A 23,029-nucleotide genomic window follows, 5' to 3' on the forward strand; every position below is an offset into this window, starting at 1 on the left:
AGTGTTTAAAATTAATGCATGATGCAAAATTTATACAATGCTATTTAATAATTTCAATAACTTTACAAAATAACTGACTTTATCCATTTTAAAATAATTTATCATGTTATAATGATGGAAAAATAAGAATAATAACCAAAAAATATCTATACACAATTTAAAAGTGACAAATCATTCTAACATAAACTTTTCCTATGTAATAAGGTCTAGAAACGTGTACGTTTTACTTCGTGTTAAGTAACAAATTTCACTAAGGTTGAATGACCATTTTCAAGATTATAGATATTTCTCTTTAGATGTCTTGCTGATAGGCAGACAAACATATAATTGTGCCAAAAATATTTTTTTTTTATTACAGTTTTACAGATTGTCGGGCTTCAATCAGCAATCAAGGAATGAGTGTCAATCCCAGTGTACACAATATACAATAGGAGTTGAAGCCGCTTCTGCACCACTCAGAGGTTCTACCACCCGAAAAACTGTTCGCTTCTCGCACAAATTTTACTCTCCGCTTTTCGTTAACACAATAAGAACCCTCAGTTACAGTTAAGATGAAGTTTTTTAATTTTTTTGAATAATGCATTATTCAAATGGAAACGATAAAGAATAACAGTCGAAAATTTTGTATCGATGTTGTTAAAAATAAGTAGAACGAAAAAGCACGTTTATGGTGAAAAGTTTGTCAAGAAAATAGTGAGTTTCCTACTACTTTTATTAGTAGTTAGTTGAGTTTTGTACGCAATAAAGTTTGAGTTGATAAATAATTTTTCATTACAAATAATTAAATAATATATTTTGGTAAACAGCTTGTCCATAGTAATAGTAAGGACGACATGTTCTATGCATTGCATGCGTAACGATATAGTCAGCGCTGAGCAATCCAGACATTACCTGTTATGAATTTTATTGTAATAAAGCAGTATAATTACTATAATTATAACATAATAAATTTATTAAAAAAATGAAAAGTTAACTAAAACAATAGTACATATTTCTACACAACTTTCTTTCTAAAAACATTATTACTTTCTTGTTAAGTAATTTCTGCTTTTTACTTATGTATATCTGACTGTACAACGAGATAACATATTCGTACGTTTGAATTTTAATAATATATTTATTTTATATATAAATATGTTGTTGTAAAAAGAAAATATATTTGCTTCTAAAAATCTCTAGCAACACATTATCTTAATACAATGTTTATTAAATATATCTTACTATTAAAATAATTTTTACAATCTCAGATTTAAAGAGAGGTTTTTACAGACTTTACAAACAAAATTAAAGCCATGAAGCGGTTTAGAAGGACAGTTAATTGTTTGCATGAAATTAAAGTAGATTTTACAAGACCTTACCGAATGACCTTAGTTATTGAAAAAAGACATTCTTCATAATTAAGCTTTTAAATTATTAACTGGGTTAAAATCCAGATATTTACTCTACTAAATAGAACTTAATACTATGTACACTAATTAATAATGCTTTTCCCTAATTATTCTCAATATCAGCCTACTTAAAGTCTTCCTGACCTTCTTGCAATGTTTCTGTGGTTGTATAGCTATTCATACAAAGGGTCGCTTATAAACTAAACCAATATTTTTGGGACTGTATCTGCAATCAGAAAAAACCTTTTGAATCCATTTGAAATACAAAAGTTATATTAAGCACTAACATGTTTCCTGATTAACTTTTAGATAGATAATATACATAAAGGAGTATTCTTTTGAAAGTTACTTTAAATTCTTAACAGGCAGAATATGTTATTGTGACTGTTTCGCAATCGCATGTAGCCAAACAGATTGTTAATTTGGTAGGTACTGACTAATTTTGTATTACGAGAGGTACTTCTGCACCATCACTTACAAGTTTATCGTAGGGGTGAAAATTGCAACTAATAAAAACTATGAATTCTAACACTAACACTGGGATAGCAATCGGTACAGAATGGCTCACGCAGTGTTGACCTCGCGTCTTAGCTGAGTCATAACTACAACCCGAGCTCACTATTGCCAGTCGGTGATATATTATACTCGCTCATAATCATTAGATATTATATAAATAATTCTTTTCTACGTATAAACAAAGTGTAATGCAATGTATGCATATAAATTCAAAAACATCTTTACCTCCATCATGTTAAAAACAGATACATCGCAGAAGCACAATTTTTTATCTTGTATAATACATAATTACTTGACTATATGACTATCTTCTTTTTAATAGCTTGCGGATGGTTAGGCTGCATAACCTATTATATCAATCCTAAAATTATATATAATTGTATTCAGTTAGATTTAGAATTAATTTATAATTAAATTTTGTTAGATGGCATTGAGTTAATGCATTAGACCAATATAAAAATGCTCACTAAAACTCAGCCACATACTAATAGAGTGAGATGCGCCATCATCAAACTCGATTTTGCCTATATTGATATGAAAATTCACGTGAAAGTTTAGATTCATAGGTCACTTTGTTTTGAGAGAGATATACAGGACAATTTTACAGCTGGTGATGCAGGAGTGATGGGTTTCGCTGACTCTCATCCAAGCGTGAGTTTCTATTCGTTCTTACTATCAATATTCATACTTATAAAATGACAATTTAGAAGGATTATTCCTGTTAAATCTACCAGCATACAACAAATATTACTTTATTAGTCAATAATTAACTGAAATTATACTAGAAAGATAAGAACTTTTTATATGACATCCAACATTGACTCAGACAGTTTTATTACTCTAGTAAACTAAAAGGATAACGAGTACTCTGTTTCCTGAGAGGAAATGGACTGCAAGTATTTCCACTGGGTAATCCTCACTATTTTACTTGTAGTATCGTAAATGTTTTGTCGTGATACCAACATTTGCGTTAATTAAACTACATTGTTTATATCTTACAAACCCACAAACATAACACAAAGGATTTTATTTTATCTACCCATGCATTTTAAGTTTAATATATTTCATCGACCACGTATTAAATATTGCAAATAATAACTAATATATCTGATAGTGAGAAGGCCTAACAAAACGATACATAACGAATGAGTCACAGAGAGACGCTCGGACGTCCATTTTACCTTTTATCCCTAAAATCGATAGGGGTCGTCCTTGGGTTAAGAGGAACCTATCTACCAAGTTTCAAGCCTTTAGAGCCTCTTTAAAAAATCATTGCACAAGCTGGCGGACTGACTGACAACAATATGACTTCAGTAGTATCCTACCGGGCTCTTAGTAATACAGTGACATCAAAGTTCAAAGTATAATATTGAAAATGTACTTCTCACCGTGTGTTAATTTTTAAACTTTATCAATATGTCTAAAACTTTAAATATACATTATAAATTCCTTTCTAGAAATGTAACACCGTGAAAAAACAATTGATTTTTCACTGAGAAAATGTTTTAAAATAAGACGTTTAACCATACAACTAATATATAACAAAAACAAATTATTTTTATTTGCGGGGATCTTATTAGCGGAAAATTTCAAATTTATTAATTATTCTTAGAGACGATGGTGAGCTTGAGCTAAAATCAGCATTCACATAGAATCAACCGTTCTACCATAGCTACATTATATGTAGAAAACTCTGTTGTTCCAATGTTCTTTAAGATCTTTATCAGTTAACATCGTAGTGCACTAAGTTGTGGACTTAGAATACCTCTTCACATAGATTGCACTACAATTCGTAATATAGATGCCTTTATTGTCGATACGGTGCAAGAAGTTCGTTGAATGTTTTCGTCACTTACTAGTTTTGGTTCCTTTCAGACGAGCATGACTCCAAATTTCAGGAGTTAAGTCTGTGACATCATCAGATTTCAGATGGTCTATTTAAGAGGGAGCTGAATTCAACATTCACATTGAATCAACACTTCCCACCGTAGCTATGATAATATCAGAGTTAATATGGTCACTTTATGCATACGCGGAGAATATGCTTTGGTAAACAATCCTGCGCATTTATTATAATGTCATTGACTGAGTCAATATACTATGGAATTAAACTTCTTTGGTTGAATATGCATTAATGTCCCTGGATATGATTTATTGGAATCAAGGACAAACACAGTATTTTAGTCTTATTAATGCATAATATCGACATAATCATATTATAAATGAAGTATTTCCTAAAATAAACGTTGAAGCCTCACGTTACTCTCCGATGAGTATTTTTATACCGAGGATTAATTTTAATATTTGGAAGTGTCGCAAGGCTCTTTATAGTCAAGGAGCTGACAGCAAATTGCATTAAAGAAACTTACAACCTGTTTTTCTTGAAATTGGTGGAAAAGTTTGACCGGAAATATAAGTATATTGATTTCAGCTACCTACGCTAGTTTTAGTGGAGATACAAATGGTAGGATGATAACGGATTAAAATAAAATATAAAGTTCCATACTCAGACGCATAAAGTGAAGAACTTGAGTATATTTTGTATTCCCATGGGTATTAAGGGGAGCCGGAAGGGGGTATACCGTCCCATGTTAAATTTTCCAACTTAAGGAACGTTTTCTCAGAAAGTACTAGAGATAGGTAGTTGAATTTTTAGGCAATATTATACATATAATCATGAAGACATGAATGCTCTTTCATAATTTTCCAAAACATATTTCATGTATATTTGAATTTTTTTGTATACGCTTAAAAAATTTCATGTTTTTACGATTATATATATGTTTTTTATTGCTTCAATGAACAGTAATGGAACTGAAGTTGCATCCATTTGTAGGTATAAATATAAGGTATATGTAAAAAAATATCAGCTCTGTATTTTGAATGATTTCTGAGAAAAATGTACCTTTATGTCAAAAAAAACTACATTTTCGGAAAACGAGAGTAAACGTAAAAATGCTCACATTCTAAGGAGCTAAGTGCTTCAAAACATCCCAGCACCATATTTTGGATCATCAGCTGCCTCTTCCTCATCTTTCAAAGCTAGCTTCCTCCTTTTTTTGGCAATCCTGGCCTCTCGGGTCATTTCTTGGGCTGCGATGTTCGCCTTTCTCAACAGCGTCGCATCCAGATTGCGAAGCATGCTTACTGCGTTACAGTTCAATTTTATACCCAACTCATTGTAAATGGCTAGCTTGCTGCAAAACCCATCATTGAATGCTAAAACAGCATCATATACACCAAGTTTTAGAGTGTTGTATCTCACAAATACATTTTTGGGAATCTTGGACCACACGATGCTATTAAAGCTTTCATTTTGATTTTGAGTTTTTTGATGAACACACTTTTTCAAGAGATCAGGATCAGGCAAGTCTTGGAATATCTTTTTAATTGCCAGCATAATGTCATAGGGTAGGCTATCTTTATGTTTGTATGTAAGATTATTTACTGCTTTGTTATATCCGCACCAGGATTCAGGTCCAGCAGGGCACAAATTTTGTTGCGGCTCATCATCGGTTGATATCTTGTGGAAGAATATTGTCCACACATTCCTTTTCATTTCATTTACATCATCTCCACCTCTTCTGATGGCTAGGCCGTAATATTCTTGTAGCTTATTTATCTATTTGCACGTTAGTCAGCCTCTTTTTGCCACCCATAGTTTTGCCATCCTCAAGTTTCGTACGATTTTTCAATGCCCTCAGCCTCGTAACCACGGATTTGTAAAACACTATTCAGCTGCTAATATTTCATCAACAACAGCAGACAGTAGAAGACAGCCTATTAGCAAACAGTATTGCCAACATAATACTCAGCACTATTGCCCTGATGTTATGTACGAATATACTGTATAAAAACCACGCGTCCCCACTGGGAAAATCGGGTGCGGGGGGGGGGTTATTATTTTTTTTCTACATATTTGCGAATTTTTATGGTATTATGTTATATATTTTCTTAAACAGGAAGCTTAGGGCTATCAGATAACATTAAAAAAATTTTTGTTGAAAAAAAAAAAAATTTTTTACCTTCCGGCTCACCTTAAACTATTAATAATATGTATGACATTTTTTTAGTAGATTAAACTAAATATTTGACAAGAATATTATTTTTTAATAGTATTAAATTTTTAATCAATTTTTACTAGCGTTAATGACAATCGCTCTAGGCTTCGAGACTTTTAAAAATATGCCCAAATATAAAACGGGACAAGAAACAGACAGAACTGTCCATGATAAACAATTCATACATGATAAAAGTTTACCGCAAAACATTTGTACTTCCCAGCGAATCGATAATAATCTTTTTCTAGCTAATTAAAAAGTAATTTTTCCTTATTAATTTTTAAGGGGGAAATATTATTAAGTAAGTAGCTATAAATACAAATGTGTTACTGCGAAAATACTATTTCAAAGTAATCAAATAATTGTTATGTGTATTTAAAGGTTTTCTGTTTAATGGGGCGCTGTTGCATAAGACTCATTTGGGCAAAGTATTAGATTCAAGAGGTAAAGCTGAACACTTTGCATATTTTCTTAGTAGGCGTCTGGCTCTGACGTAATCTAACTTACAGAGATAAAGCACATCTTCACACGGCCTACCCGAGCTTACAACTCGTCAGCACCACCATAATTTTATCTTTATATCTTAACGTTTTACAGTGTGTTTTCTGATTCACATTTTTTAGACCTCCCTCACAAAGAAAAGTAGTGAACATGTAATGGCGGTGTAATGTTGAAGCAATCTCTACTGCGGTAAATAAATAATATGATTATTTAAAATGTTGATTGAAAATTAGGGAAAACTGTAATTTAAGTAAAAGTTGGCATGTACTTTCCATGTGCTTTCCTTTCGTGTTAAGCTACGGAAATTGACTTTGAAAACGGCCAATTTCAAACTTACTAAGAAAACTGCAATATTAAAAAAGTCTAATTTGAAACATTGTCACAACTGTCGATGTAATACTGGTTTCTTTAGTGAGAAAGCTTTTATACGTGACTGTTACACTTTTAAGTACGTACTGCTAATCATTAAATCAATAAGTGCGTCGGAGAGAGAGCGACCTTTATGAAATTGTATGGTCAACTTCATCTCTATAGATTAACTGTTAGTAAAATTCAAATTTGAATATAAACTTCCTACATTTACTTAATCTTGGTATTGCATGATAAGTAACCTGATGCTTATGTATTTGTTTTTACAATAAATAACATTTGATCTATATTATTGAATTATAGATAATATGTCTTATAAAATTATTGATAATCTAGTTAATTCAAACATATTATTGGTCTAAAACATAATTATCTATAGCACTAAGTTATAAAAATATAACATTTTGACATAAAAATAAATTTAAATAAGTGAAACTGATCATATAAATTAAACACACGACATTTTTGGAACAAATTATTTAAAATATGGTTTTTCTCTAGTCACACAATAAGGACACCAAAAGTTATTCTGGCGCCCTAAACGAAATAATCTTTTGCCATACTTCGCAACCTACTCGATCGCTCTCCTCTTCCCTTTATACAGAAACTACACTAAATGGCAAACTTATTCCATTGCATGTATAAGTAATGATATTTTATTTACAAGTACAAGAGAATATTTTACTATATTATATGCTAAATATGAACTTTAATAAAAAAACAACTCTTTTACAATTCAGGATAATGAGGTTTTTATCAATGGTTTACGTAGGATTCAGCTATTATTAAATTTTTCGCAATTTCATTTTGCTAAAAGAATTACAAGAGTTTACGTAAAACCGAGTACTTAGCTTTATATTGTACAGAATGCTTGGTAATGAAGCTGTATTACACACCGGTACTAAAAACATCACAGCGTCAACGAAAATCGTCACAACTAGACTGAAGGGTGGGTGAGGGTGGGTGATGCATTGGCATAAGTCAAGGTTTAGACGAGGAATAGGGATATAGTAACAACGCGGAAATATAATTCACGTCAAGACACAAAATCTTCACTTCAAGGCTACATCCAACCACAGTGTCATCGCGTCACTGTCACGTACAGCGTAGCTATGTCGGCGTCTTGTAATTAATTCGTGTTACAACTAACTTAGCCTTGTGTTTATGCTGGCATGACGCAACAAGTAGTGTTTTATCTGATTAAAGCTTATTGAATTTGGGTCTTAACGTAACACAGGTTCGCTTTATAAAACTTTTTTCTGCGAAAGTAAGGTAATATACAAAAATTGTTTTCATATTTTCATTTTCCTCTTTTCAAAATGTGTTATTACAGAGGCGAATAAACATTATTACGAAGGAAACATAATTCCGTGCTACTCCAACAAAACATACAAGGTAGTAGGCTATTACACCACACTAAATGTTGCGCAATAGAAAAGTTAAGATCTTTGAGAGATGCGTATGAACAACAACATTAAGTTAAGTATACGTTAAGCCATACTTCATTACGAGGTGTAACTGACAGCTATAAAGCGTTTAACTGTCAAGTCGTGCCAACACCGAGTTATATAAGGGAGGGTTTTACCATCAAACCGAACGCAAATGTAATGTGTCAGTTATGTTTTGCTGTAAATATCTTTAGCTCTTGTTGATAATTTTAATATCTTTAACTTTTAATTTTCTTAAGCTTCATACACACACACACACACACACACACACACACACACACACACACACACACATATATACACATATATATATATATATATATATATATATATATATATATATATATACGTAATTTCAAGGTTGATAATGATGGATATTACTACATGGGATTTAATGAGCGTTAGTAAATCCTTTTTTTCGTAGGTTTGTGGATTTTGGGGAGGCCGTATACATGAGGGATTTAGGAATGGTGAGAATTTAATTAGTGGATTGTTAGTGTCATTATTTTGCATAAGCAGGAAATTATTTCATTAAGATTTCGTTTATTTGAAAATCACGATGATACGTCATAAGATAATGATGGCAGGTTTCAAACATTACGCACAAATGTATGGTGGAATCGTCTTGCTAAGAACTCTAAAATACGATTTCCATTCACGCTGTATTAGTTATAAGAGTATCGCTACGCTATAATTAAAACCGAATAAAAGCTGCTTGTACATATTTATAATAAACTGATCAAAAATAGGCAGGATAATTATATAGGATCGTTTCATAACAACAACATAACATAGTCAAAAAATTAAATTAGGTAAAATGGATTATATTATAATACTTACATTATAAATGGTTATAGATAAAAATTATTTCACTCCTATAGTATGTATATCTTAGTGTCTTTTTCTGTTCATAATGTAAATATATTTTCCCAAGGTGTATGCAAAATATTGTCGGAGAATTACTGGCAAGAGACCAAAATTGGGACTGTAATATTGCATTTAAAATTTAATATAAAATTAGTTTACTTTATTTATTTACTTTCACCTGAACATTGTATATATTTAACATATCCGACGACATAAGCAAAGACTATCACAAGAGCTAGAACAGTCAATAAGCGCGCCTACGAGACTTTGTTACTGGCCTGGACTGATGTGCTGCTAAGTCCGCTATGGTACCTATCATATAAGTTCACAAAACTTCAAAGAGAGAGCATGGTATATTGTTAACTTTTATGGGTCTAACCTTATACCCATAAGTTAGACCCATAAAAACTGGATTAAAATATCGGTGTTAATTTAATCCAGACATTGTTCTAGCTGAAATCTAAATTCTAAATAATATCACGGACCACAAAAAGTAAAATAATCAATGATTGTCTGTCTCTTATCTCACAGACGATAAAATTTTTGCTGAAATACTCATTATTTGTATGTGATTAAAAAAAAACACACACACAACTGAACTGTATTACTTCCAAGCATATTTCCCCATACAGCAAGGAAATCCTGTTTTACTCACTTAAGGGCAGAATCACCATATTGGGTGAAATTAACTTGTAGAACTATAAATCTCTTCCAGCACAGTCTGACATAAACTAGATTTCAACAGATACTTGTAGTTTTTTGTTTTACAGTTTCAATATGTATATAACACTTTTGAACATTTTACTTTGTTTTAAGGCTTTGTTGTGCTTTTATTATAAATTGTGTTTAGTAAAAGGAATGTTTGTGCTAATAACATGTTACATTTTTTATTAACTAATAACCAAGATATACGCCATATCAAGTGCCACCTAACGGACTTTGCTGTTGTGCACAATTTAAAATCTATAAGTCATTTCACTCTTGAGACAATTTACTGTCGAAAAATAGACAGACACACAATCAGATAATTATAGATAAAATATATTGTACATCACCACGGTAGACATAAAAGGAAATAGGTCAGCGCACGAATTGATAGGCTTCAATTCGTTCGTTGGAATAAAATCGTCACCGTCTGCGAATATTGACTAACCACTATATCATTTCGTTCTTACTAATCTATAAATTATAAATTTTTAAATATCATAAGACTGTTTTCAGCTTGTTTACACATTTAACTATCCTGCTATTTTCTATGTGTCACCCTAAACACGTAACGTGTCACCCATAAGATCAATCTAAACGTATTTATTAATAACCGCGCTAATCCCATGGAGCGATGTGTACATCTAACAAAACTCAGTGCTTTTATATATAATTAATCTGTATACAAAATTTCAAGTTTAAAGGGCAGTTCGTTATTGATATATCGTACTGACAAACAGACAGACAGACAGACAAAGATAAATGACATTTTACAACGACTTATAAGATTCATTAATGCCTAGCCAGTGATTGATTAGAAGGCATATAAATTCATATTAAAGAATTAGGGAAATCTTAAAAAAAATGGGTATAACGCTATAAGTGTACGTGTAAAACTAAATTCTGTCTATTTTTCCGTAACAGTGGAAGGTGTGAGATGATCATTAGAAATTTTTAGTAAATATTAAAACTGTAAATATTAAAGTTAAATATTGGGTTTCTGGTGACCCAATTGTATTTACTGTAAAAATGAAATGCACAAAGTGTGAAATTAAAGGTTTGGTATTAATTTTCAGAAGGGATTGAATGCTAAGAAAGTATGTTAAGCTCAAGACCTGCAAAACTTAAGTTTTGTCCGCAAAACTTAAAAAATCTACAAATGTTTCTACTCAAAAATACTAGTACCATTTCGATTGTTATCGTTCATAAAATACTTTAGAATGGCGATTATAGGATAGATGAAGAGATTAGATGCTAAAAAATACCCTATACCAGGTGGTAGTTCTCTTATCATAGGTGGTTAGTCGGCGAATACAGACCTATTGTGACCTGTATTTTTTACTTCAGTTTTAATAATTAGTGGAGTGTTTTGATTTTAATAAGTGCGTTTTTGAGACTTCGTGAAGTTGGTGTTAAACATGGTGGCTATGATTCCTGATTATTTATGCGTGTCACAACGAAAGTTACAAACTCTGCATAACCTACTAGTCATGACAAACTGTACATTCCCTAAAATATGTACATACTACTATCAACAATTTAAAATGAAAAGTTTTAACACGATTTATCAAACAGTTAATTTTCTATTAAACAAATTTTTTTTAAGAATAGTTTAATAAAATCCAATGGAGTGACATGCACTAACATCGAACTTAATATTCCTCATGCAAATGAAGTTTAGTTTAATTTTGTTTAAGTCTGTAGATGAGTTTGATTTCTAAGTATCTTATCGATAGACAAACATGTAGCCAGACAAAAAGGCAGACGAATGTAAAAATATTCGATAACGGGCAATCTATTAGAGTTAAGTGCACCATTATATGCCGTTAAACACGGTGTTGCATATATCTGCTTCATGTTTTTAAGACTATAGGCCAATTAGTTTTCGAGATGTCGAGCAAAAGTACAGACAGACTGAAATCAAAACACTTAAAAAGACCCTGGAGTGTTAGACTTCTCTAAACCTCAGCCAATTCATAATAACTTACTATCATTGTTATCGCAAGAGAAAAGACGCTTACGTTGTCCTATAGTCACTAACCATCAGCTCTTCCTAATTGGTGATGATTGATATTTCGGATGTTAAACTTTATTTTTGCTTTACCTAAATTACCTAAAATTATAATATACTATGGTTTTAAAGAAATCTCTGTATTAAAAAATTAAAATCTATTGCTTGAATGAATTTAGCTAAAGATTTATATATTAATACAATTTTAAAATTATTACTAATATTTGTCATATGAAAAACCAAATTTTGGATTACTTCACTGAGATTTCACGAAGCCTTACACTCATGGGTTTGTAAAAACTCATTTTTGTCTGTCGGTCCATCTGTTTGAAAATATTATTAAATTGCACAATAGGAACAAGGAATTGAATGAAAAATAAGAATTGCACAAATTTTAACTATAGAAATATATTTTGTTTACTAAAACATTGTACATAATTTGAAATTAATTAAAATTTGTTATTGTAAATGGTAAAGTTGAATAAAACATTTACTAAAATTGGAATTTGAAATTCTTGCTAAACACAGTTAAATTCTAACTCCGCGCGTGGTGATTGGTAGGTTTAGTTCGTTTGTTTGGTCGCACTGTTATGACAGGTTAGAGGTTATAATTTGTTATTTTAAATGTTTGACTAGCAATACGCGCTGTTTCTTCTCAATCGACTGAATTACGATTGATTGCAGAGTGATTTAAACTAATAATTTACTTAACACTATCAACGTTTGTCAATAGTATGAACATAACCTATAAACTCAGTTTCTCAACTTTTGTGTCAATCTAACAATTAATCAATCAATCATAGTTTACGATAATGAAATATCAGTGTACAATTATTTACCTTTATTGTTGTAGTTGTTGTAAATGACCAATCTAAGCACTCCACATTTTCACGAATAAACATAGTTATCTGCTTTATCCCGTGCGGCGGACCCACAGTTATCTGCTTTATCCCGTGCGGATCCCGTGCGGCGGACTCACTGGACGGGCATCGTAACGTTACCGGGCGTTACACTTTTTCATGAGTGACTCCGAGCCGCAACCTAATTTAAGACGTTGTCACGTCAAAAATATACAGCAAAATAAATTCCCTATAAACTTAAAACTATGCATGAAGCTTAATTTCTGTTTGAGGAACTCTGAGTTTGATGATAGTGCAGGTCACTCCATGGGATTCAGCTTAGTGTTACTGAATACTTTTACGTTGGTCTTATGAGTAACCATGATGACAATCAGTTAACAGTATAATAAATAAATATTGAAACATATACAGTACGCCAATACAACTTTCATGTGACGTATTAACACATATAGCCTGATTTTCGTAATACATAAAACATAATTTTATAGTGATTTGTGTAGACTTTAATTATTTAAAAACTAATATGAAAACCATTTTATTGAACAAAAATTAAAATGTGCCACGTGGTAAGGTATGTTAACCAATGTTTCATATATATATATATATATATTAAATATTACATGCAACTTTATTTTTACAAGCATGAGTTCTAAAAGCTGACCAGATTTGTGTATCATATACACGTTCGTAAAATTCATCAGCATAATTGTATAAGTATCCTTGAGTATTATGGTAAAACTAACCATTATTGCAAGCACTGTCAGACTGAATATTATGATGATAATATGAGAATTTTCAAGCAATTTTTAATAGATTACAACGCCTATCTCAGAAACACTATTTATACAGCAAGCAAGTGACATTCCAACAGCAGCCAAAAACAGTTTCAATTTGTAGTTTAACGTCAAACACGGGTAAAACTGTTGTGTTTGGTTTTACGTTATTTTATTTAATATGCAAAACTCATTATTGTTTTTCAAAGTCGCTTTTAACTCACTAATTGGTTTGGAGATATATATGAGCTTTTGTGACCCAACCCTCTGGGGTTTGAGTGTTTGTTGACAAACATGATACAATCACCATACACCGGCGTGGGGGCACTGTACATGTTGAAATAACACAAAGGTTTCTCCGTACTACCACGGGAAAACAAATATGAAAACACACATTTCAATAGAGACGTTTCATATGGTGTTATGCTTAAACATAAAGGATGAAAAGAACACGTGTTAGTATTTAAATAATATTGTATACATTAATGAAATTAAATGAAACAGAATAATCGTAATGTTTCATTGTAAGGTATGTTTTATTAAATGTGTTAAATATAACCACTATATTTAGGATCAAATAAAACTATGGCCTTAACATTTTATAATAAATGCTTTCTATAATATCTCACGGTTCTCCCTAACTTATATAGTTTAAATCTGTAATAATGTTAAGTTAAATATTTCACAAGGATTTACCATGTTGCACTAAAAGGTTTTACGGTATTAAACAACACCACATTTTAAAATATGAATTTGGATCAAATATAGAGAAATTGTTAACAAAATATTCATTATAAATAATAATATAAATAAATATCAATGCTACAAGTACCTGAACGCACAACTGTTCAAAATCGAGCAAATTAGTTAATTATATATTTAAAAACAAACCCCTGATATAAGTATCATATTTTTTTAGTTTTTTTTTTTCATTCTTATTCACGTAGCTGCTATAGTTTTACATTTTACTAGAGCAAATATACTTTAAGATCCCTTTTCACTTACAACTGGGCTTTCACTTCATTTAAAATGAAATATGGAACTATTTTCAAGATCTGATCATAAATTATTCTCCCTTTCCATAGTGATCTTACCATTATACTAAAAATTTCAGTTATATAAATAACAAGATGTTAGTTATAGTTTGACTGACATTTTAAAAACAACTGGAACTTTATAAAAAAACTTTAAGATAAAAATAAATAATAATTACACATTATTATCTCTATTCAGTTTTTACACAAGAGGGTTTTTAGTGTGAAATAGTGGAAGGATAACACTAAAAGAAACACGAGTGTAGTCGTATTGTGCAGAAGTGCGGTAACATCCTTAGTTCTGTAAGAGCTGACTACAGTGAATATATCAACCCTCCTTTTCTTGTTTGACATTACATTATATTTCAGTCAAAAGCAACCACCAGGGATTAAACACGTTAGACAAAGTAAAAAATATGGGACCTGTGACTAATTTCGTTCTCTTAACATTGCAGGATAGACGTAATACAAACTACTGAATATCACTGAAGCCTCTGAACTCCCTTCACTTTCTTCACCCCCTCCACAGTTGCCTCCAAGAAGACCCCATTTTAAATCTCCACAAAACTGTATTAGAAAATGTTATTGCAAATAAAATGTCGTAGTTATTATAGTTGATGTATTTTATACATGAATTTAGTTTTTTGTTACATAGGTTACAACAAGGATAGGTAAAAACAGTTCTATATTCCAATACCTTTCATCTCCTTCTTGCTTAAAACAAATGTTAGTGCATAACGGTAATTATACACAGAGTACTCAACGTCCACACAAAATCACATCACTTCTATTATTTTATTTTCTTCTAAAATTGCTCTGAAAATTAAACTACTACAGTAACTTGTACTGATATAGTGGCTTCCGTAACGTTAAATAATAATGTTGCACAATCCATATTAGCGTTGTACTTGAAGATTACTTTGTATGTACTATAAACTATGTAAATAAAGCAAAATTAGCAAAATATACCTACGTACCGTAAAATATTTGTAGTCATGAGTAGAGCTTGTGATGCTGTAAGGCCTCAACTGATATTAAATTAGGCCAAGTACAGGGCACCCGTTAGGTATTGATGGAAGGGGAGGAGTGGAAGGGGTTTATGGCTATGACGTCACTAGCCAGATCGAACTTTGTCATTGTAAATATCAGCTTCACCATCAGCATGTACAAGCCCACATCACTCCTATATACATAGCATAATCTAGTGTTATAATCTTTTGAAATGGCAATCATTACAAAAATAACTCGACGTGTTTAACTGAGCCCTTTGATGTAAAATATATATATTGTTGGAATGAATTGAAAAAACAAAATCAAACAAATAAAAGCACATGAGTTTAAACTACATGAGTTCAATTTTTAAAGGCATTCCAAAAATTAGTATGTGATTTGTTTTTTTTAATTTAAAATGTTATTAAATGCTTCAAATTCATGAATTTGTTATGACCTCATATAATTAAAATCAAACAATTAAATTGTCTATATTTATGTGTGCGTGTTTTAGTCACAAATAAATTGTACTGTTATTTTTATGTCACAGAGTAATATACAAGATATAAAATTATATCATTAATTGAATATTTCAAATTATATCATTAATTATGTAAAGATGGCGCGTAGTACTGTAGTCAGTGTTATTAGCTGGAGGTCAGTACAGATTTAATTATGCATCGCACATCAGAGCCATCGAATTATTTATGTACGATGTACTCGTACACAGTTTTAGGTAAAACCGTCCTCTAAAGACTAGACTGGCCTTGAAAACTTTCCCACAACATGACAATTCTACGACTATCTTTATTACACTGCTTGATAAGTGAAAGAAAAATCAGTGTGGTCAAGTACACACTGCTACTGACAATATAAATACAAATCCAGTCACTAAAACATACGTTTCATACTCATCGTGCTTTTTACCACAACACGTTTTTTAAGGTTCAGTGTCGGAGATGACTGAGTTAAAAAGCATATTAGGAGTTTGTAACTGTTTTATCGTTAACTTTTATAATTCAATAGAGCACAGTTTGAGATGTGTCATTCTCCATAATTACTTAACCTCATATCAATAAATAGATAACGTGTACAATATATAGAGATAAGTTATAACTTTTTGGAAATACTTGTTTCTTAATGATATTGTTTTAAATGTGATGTTATCAAATCATACGAATCTCCATTAATAATAATATTAATAAGATACTTACCAGTGAATTAATAAAATAACTTAGAGAATTTATAAATAAAAAAGTTTTCAATTCATATCAATACGTACAAAGGAATTTTGATAACTATCAACCAATAAAACATTGGAGGGGAGCATGGTTTTTAAAAACTCCTCATAAATCTAACTTTTTGGCAGAGTTTTAACGAAACCTACCACTGGGGCTGGAAATACGTCGTTTCTGTTTGTTTTCACGATATCTTAATAACACACTTATGTATAGAATTTTGCATGGAGGTTTACGTAAATTTGAGAAACGTTAAGTTTGATAACGGTGGAGTGATGCTCCATGAGATTTAGCTGAGCTTTAGTGAAATTTTTACATTTGTATTGTGTATGGCGTTAGAAAATCAATGAATTGGACATTTGTAAATACAACTGGTGCACTGAGAACAATCAAATGATATTTTAACATCTGAAATATAACGCATCAACTTAATAAAATTAGCTATACATTTTGAAGCCTGTCTCGCGACAGTACTTCTACATGTATCTATGAATATAAATTGAAGCGAAATATGATTATTACAGTTCAAAAAAACCCTTTGCTATATAGTGTTAATTTAAAAACCTAACCTCTTACTAGTTTTAAGCTAATTACTACTTAAAAATATCATTAGGTTTTGCTGACATATTATATATTTACGGAAATTTAGTTGGGCAGTAAAAAGATGATGCTGTGTTTTATAAATTATATGTACTTTGGAAATGTTATATACCATTGAACTGGTAACTTTGTAATTATAAAAAAAAAAAAAAGTAAAGAATGTCTTATTTTACCAGGCGAATTATACAATAAGTAAAATGTTTTATTAAAATTACTTTAGTATACTTATAAGATGTCTTGAACCTACATAGTATTTTACCTATTTTTGAATAGAAATCATTATTAAGACTACTAGTAATATGTTAAGAAAATTCGCATATTTAGCCGTTTAAACAGGTAAAACTTGTGGTCGTATTCGAGATTTTATTATTGACAGCTATATACATTTTACCCTTGATATACCTTATTCCATTTAATACTTTTTAAACTATCTTAATAATATAGCACACACCTCGTTTTTATGGATCTACAGTTTTAAATAATGTATTATGGTTAAGCAAATAAATACAAAAAAAAAAACATATAACAAACTAAATTTTGCTTTCATTACTTAGTAATCAACCAGATGGGTAGGTTTAAATAACACATTGCTCCTATTTTTGGGTGAAGAGAAGTAAATATGGAAGTTCTGAATTCTGTCTGTTGTAGAAAGCTACATTTTTTATGAGTAGACGTTGTCAATAAACTAAATTAAATTATTGAAATAGTTACTTCAGTTTTAATTCAAAATATTTTACAAAACTTGGTTTTGAAAGGACATTACAATTTCCTTGCAAATATCAAGGAATAATAATCATGGTTTATCAGCCTATAATATTGTACATATTTTTATCAACTAGAAAATTATTCCAATTAATTTTAGTTTAGTTTAAAATTTCAATGTAACATATAGTTGTGGACATATTTGGTGACAAATAATAACCGCAATATTGACACTTACGACATTTACTACTTTGTTTACATGCATTTATATAACACTAATAATATGTATTTTCATGTAATTCTCTAATTTTACTGAACTTGTGTAAAAGAAAATTTGCCAATATTGAAGAGAGTTAAGTTATTACTGTAAACATATACTGTAAGTTATTAAGAATATTAACCAGTCTTTAAATTTTAAAGAGTGCACTTAGACAAAAAAACTTAGATTAGAATATAATTGTATAAAGGTAACATATCATCTTTATATTTTGCAGAGTACATTCATAGTTTCATCTTTACTTTTCTGTTTAAAACAAATTAAGGAGAATATAAATTTCAGACTTTTCAAAAAAGTAATGTTTGTAAAACTATGAAATTCATTTCACTTTAGGTTCTACTCTAATTTAAAAAATATCAACATTTTCTTCGGTGACGAATGGTAAACATATTCTGAGCTGAAACCGAACATCATGCTCTTATACAGTCTGACAGAAGTTAAGCTGTAAAGATCCAGTTTACCAGACTATTTTATTACTTTCAGTCTTGGTTCAATACTCCCAAAGAAAGTTTGATAATATCAACACACAACGCCTTCATTTGTATAAAAGTTAAGTGATTTATACCACCGCAGTTGCGTTGCTTTTTCATCTTTAGTTAACACAGGAGGCTTTGTAGCAAAAAGTTTCATTTACTCATAAAACTTCTAAGCATAAAGCAAATTTTGTTTTTTTCTGTCTATACTAAAGGCTACTAATACAGCTTTAATAAATATTTACATTTAAAAAGACAAATATATACATTTAATCAGAATTCTTTTCTTTTTTTTGCAATTATACATTTTTTTTAAACGAACAACATAATTTTTCTTTGAAGCAGATGTAAGAGATTTTTACATTAATTATAACCGTATTTTCTATTTCTTTCATTTATTTCTTTTTGAGCAGTAATAATGCAATAATATACACATTAATCAATCATAATAGAGTGTCACAAATGTTCCATTTTTGAATGCAAACATGAAAAGCACGTGTTAATTTAAAAAAATAATTTTTTTATTAATTTGTCTGCACTAATTCCTTATATTTCACAAGAACGCAATAAAAATATTAATGGGTATAAATAGGTATAAATAAAGATTTATAAATAATGCCAAATCTGTAAGTAAATTCCTTATAGAGATATCGTGCGGTAATGTGACAGTAGTGAAAATTTCTCAGCTGCTACGATATAGCTCCACCAATTAGCAGAAACAATACAGATTTGTAAAAAGTCGACACAATCAACGAATACAATGATTAAAGCCTACGTTTCTGGGTAATCAAGTGATTATTAAAATCCAAATTCTACTAGTAGGTGCTTTTATTCCTGAAACTCTGCCAAGGAGAAGCTTCTAAATCTGGTTTAAACAATTTAGGCCACAGCCTTAGTTGCGGGAAAAATCTTCATAAGATCCAAAAGTCTTATGTCAGATATACTTATTTTAGACAGGAAGGTATCTTTGAGGATTCATACACACGGCATTTTACAGGTGCAAAAACAAGACAAATAATAACCATGTTAACGTATTTGTAGAAATGCGTTACCTTCATCTCATCCTTTGTTAAAGCAGACAATTTATACGTATTCCAACATTATTGCATGCTCCGTAGAGTATAGGATGAATATGCAAATTACTTGCCTGCAAATTCTTTACAAATGTTTAATATTATAATTAGGAATAAAATAAAAAGCACAAAAGAACAATAATTCATGTAATAATTCGTGTAGTGCTTGTCTATTAGTAATTAAGTAATGACGTCTTAAGGTGTTTAACGATAATTTATTCACTAACAATTCCAGCACGCTTGTTATACCTGAATTTTCTTACAAGAATGTGCACTCAGATATTGTGTAACATGTGTATGGTGTCTGTTGTTTACTCTCGTAAAAATGTTTTGTTTATATTATTAAATGGTAATAATGCTTAATTAGTTTGTATTAATAAAATAATAAAAGTTTTCTTTAACACAAGAAAGGGAATATACTTTTAAATTTGGTATAAATGGTCAACTGTTAGTATATGTATTTGTTAGAAATATCTGCCACACAGTGGCCACTAGCAAATACTTCTACTAAGATTGTTACGAACCAGAAATTCAAATCTGTATAGTTGGTATAAATTTATTTAAAACTTAACTATGGCTGCTTCATTTACAGGAACTTAAAATCTGCATTAATTGAAATTGGAAATTTCATGAATAAAAAAGCAACATTAGTGCGATTAGGAAGCGATTAAAATAATACATTTCAATTCTAAAAGGCTAAATATTAACAATATGTCATTGCTCTGGGGACTGGTAATATATATAATGACTGTTATGACGTACATCTCATTCTGGACTAGAGCCAATGTAATATCGACACACCAGGCCAAGCCACCGAGTTGTCCCAGTATCTGTAAGATACGTCTCTGATACTGCTAATGGAACATTCATTTTTAATGGCGTACTACCGCTGATTAGTTGGTTTGGTCATAAACGTTCTTTATTTTTTATCTTATGTTATTTTTCGTTCTAGGGAACATAAGAAGAAGATACTCAACCATTTTACATTTTCATAACTGTACTATTACTACTATGTAAAGAGAATGAAATCGTTAATAATTATAGCAAATAAATATAAAAGCATCAATATTGTTATAGTTTATTCATCGAATTTTGAGAGTCATAAATCACCGAAAGAGGGTGAGCTTCTGGGGTTGTACGTGCAGCAATCATAAGTAGGTTGGTGTTTAACCAGGCGGCGCTGATTTAGACCACAAGTAAACGGTTAGTAACTTTGTCATGACGTCATAGGAAAGGTGGGTGGCACCACCCTCTCAAATCTCAATGAACAGAATATATAGTTAGTTTCTGTTTAGCACTGGTTAAAAGTAAAGTAAAAAAGAAAACTCTGAAACGGTATTTAATTTTATTACTTGCATACTTCAGAAAGCAGGGGTCAGGACCCACTCATCAATTCATAAAAATCCTTAACACTCAACATAGGGTGTACATAAAGTCCTGCGCAGGTATAGTATTTTCTGAACGATAACAGATAAATCAAAAAGATTTGGTACATCAACACTATTAAAAATCTACTTTTTGAAGGAACTATTACAGTTTTCTTTAATATCATGGGGACGTCCCACAAGGAGTTAGAAGGAAATTTTAAACAGGAGCATATAAATATGCACATCATTTTAAAGGGCTTATCTAGCAGAGTTTAATGCCGCAAACCGCAATCAAAAATATTGGTCCAGTACAAAATGGCGCTGTTCAAAGGTTTTATTTAATGTTCACTTAACAAATGTTTTCAGAGTAAATGTTCGAATTGTTCACCTCCGGTTATTTGACAGTTGGAAAGACGCACATAAAAACTGTGAACAAAATTTTGCAGGGCAACTTGAGGAATCGTCTGACATTCTTAAAGTATTCTTTTTCTCAGTTCATTTAAATTTTGAGGCTTTGTTTTGTAGACATTGTCCTTAAGGTAACCCCAAACCTTAAGATGTTATGAGTTTGTGCTGCTGAGCGTAGGGACTCTTGCGGGTTCTCAATAAATGACTGCAATACATCTAAAGAGTTGTCTTCGGTTGTCGCAGTAGCGGGCCTTCCTGACCTATGACGATCGGAAACACTTCCTTTTTCCATAAAGCGTTGAACAGTTCTCCCTACAGTTGTTTTAGAAATTGGCTGCCTCTCGTGAAAGTAGTCATTAAATAAATGGCATGCTTCCTCGTGTGATCGTCTGTTGTTTCCCCAACGAACCATCATAAGAAGTGTTATACGTTCACGTTCTCAAGCGACATAGTGTAGTTGAAGAACTACAAGCAATACGACAAACTCTTTTGTACTAAAGCGCACTGATAGAAAGGTTGGACAGCACTACTAAAACAAGAAAACTAGAATAGCCTACTATGAATAGACTGGCTAATAGGAAAGTCCAAACTGCGACCCAAAGATAAGAGCTTTCTAATTGTTACTGTTATCAGGTTTTCCCCCGTTATCAATATATTATGACCAAATTTGAAGCCCTTGAGGATAACTAACGTCATAACTCACTTCTGTACAACTGATAAGCATAATATAGTATTTAGCAGCAGTATTCGTTTGGTTGCAGTTTTGCTTTACTGGGGTTATGGCTACTAATAAAATGTAACCAAGTAAAACCTTTGAACAGCCGCCATATTGTAATAAATCAATCTTTTTGAGAGCGTTTTGTGGCATTAAACTCTGCTAGATAAGCCCTTTAAAATGATGTGCATATTGACCTATGCTCCTTTTTAAGATTTCCTACTGACTCCTTGCGAGACGTCCCCATGATATTACAGAAAACTGATAGTTCCTTAAAAAAGTAGATTTTTAAGTATAGTGTTGATGTACCAAATCTTGTTGATTTATCTGTTATTGTTCAGAAAATATTATACCTGTGCAGGACTTTATATACACCCTGCATAAAGACAGTAGAAAAGTATATTGCAAGTATAAAATATTATAGTTACTGTATGAGGATTTAAAAAAACACAAAAGACGAAGGCGTGGTAGATAAAACTCCGGGGGCCTAACTAATGATAAATGTAATAATTTTGTAAATGTATTTGCAAAATGTCCAGACTCCAGTTTAACCTAGACAAGGATGGAGTAACCAGACCAATCATAGATAGATAATAACACATGTTGACAGAATATGATCAATATTGAATAGGCTATTGTCTTATGTATCTATC

This window comes from Homalodisca vitripennis, chromosome 3 (assembly GCF_021130785.1).
Source record: "Homalodisca vitripennis isolate AUS2020 chromosome 3, UT_GWSS_2.1, whole genome shotgun sequence".
NCBI classification, from domain to species: Eukaryota; Metazoa; Arthropoda; class Insecta; order Hemiptera; family Cicadellidae; genus Homalodisca; species Homalodisca vitripennis.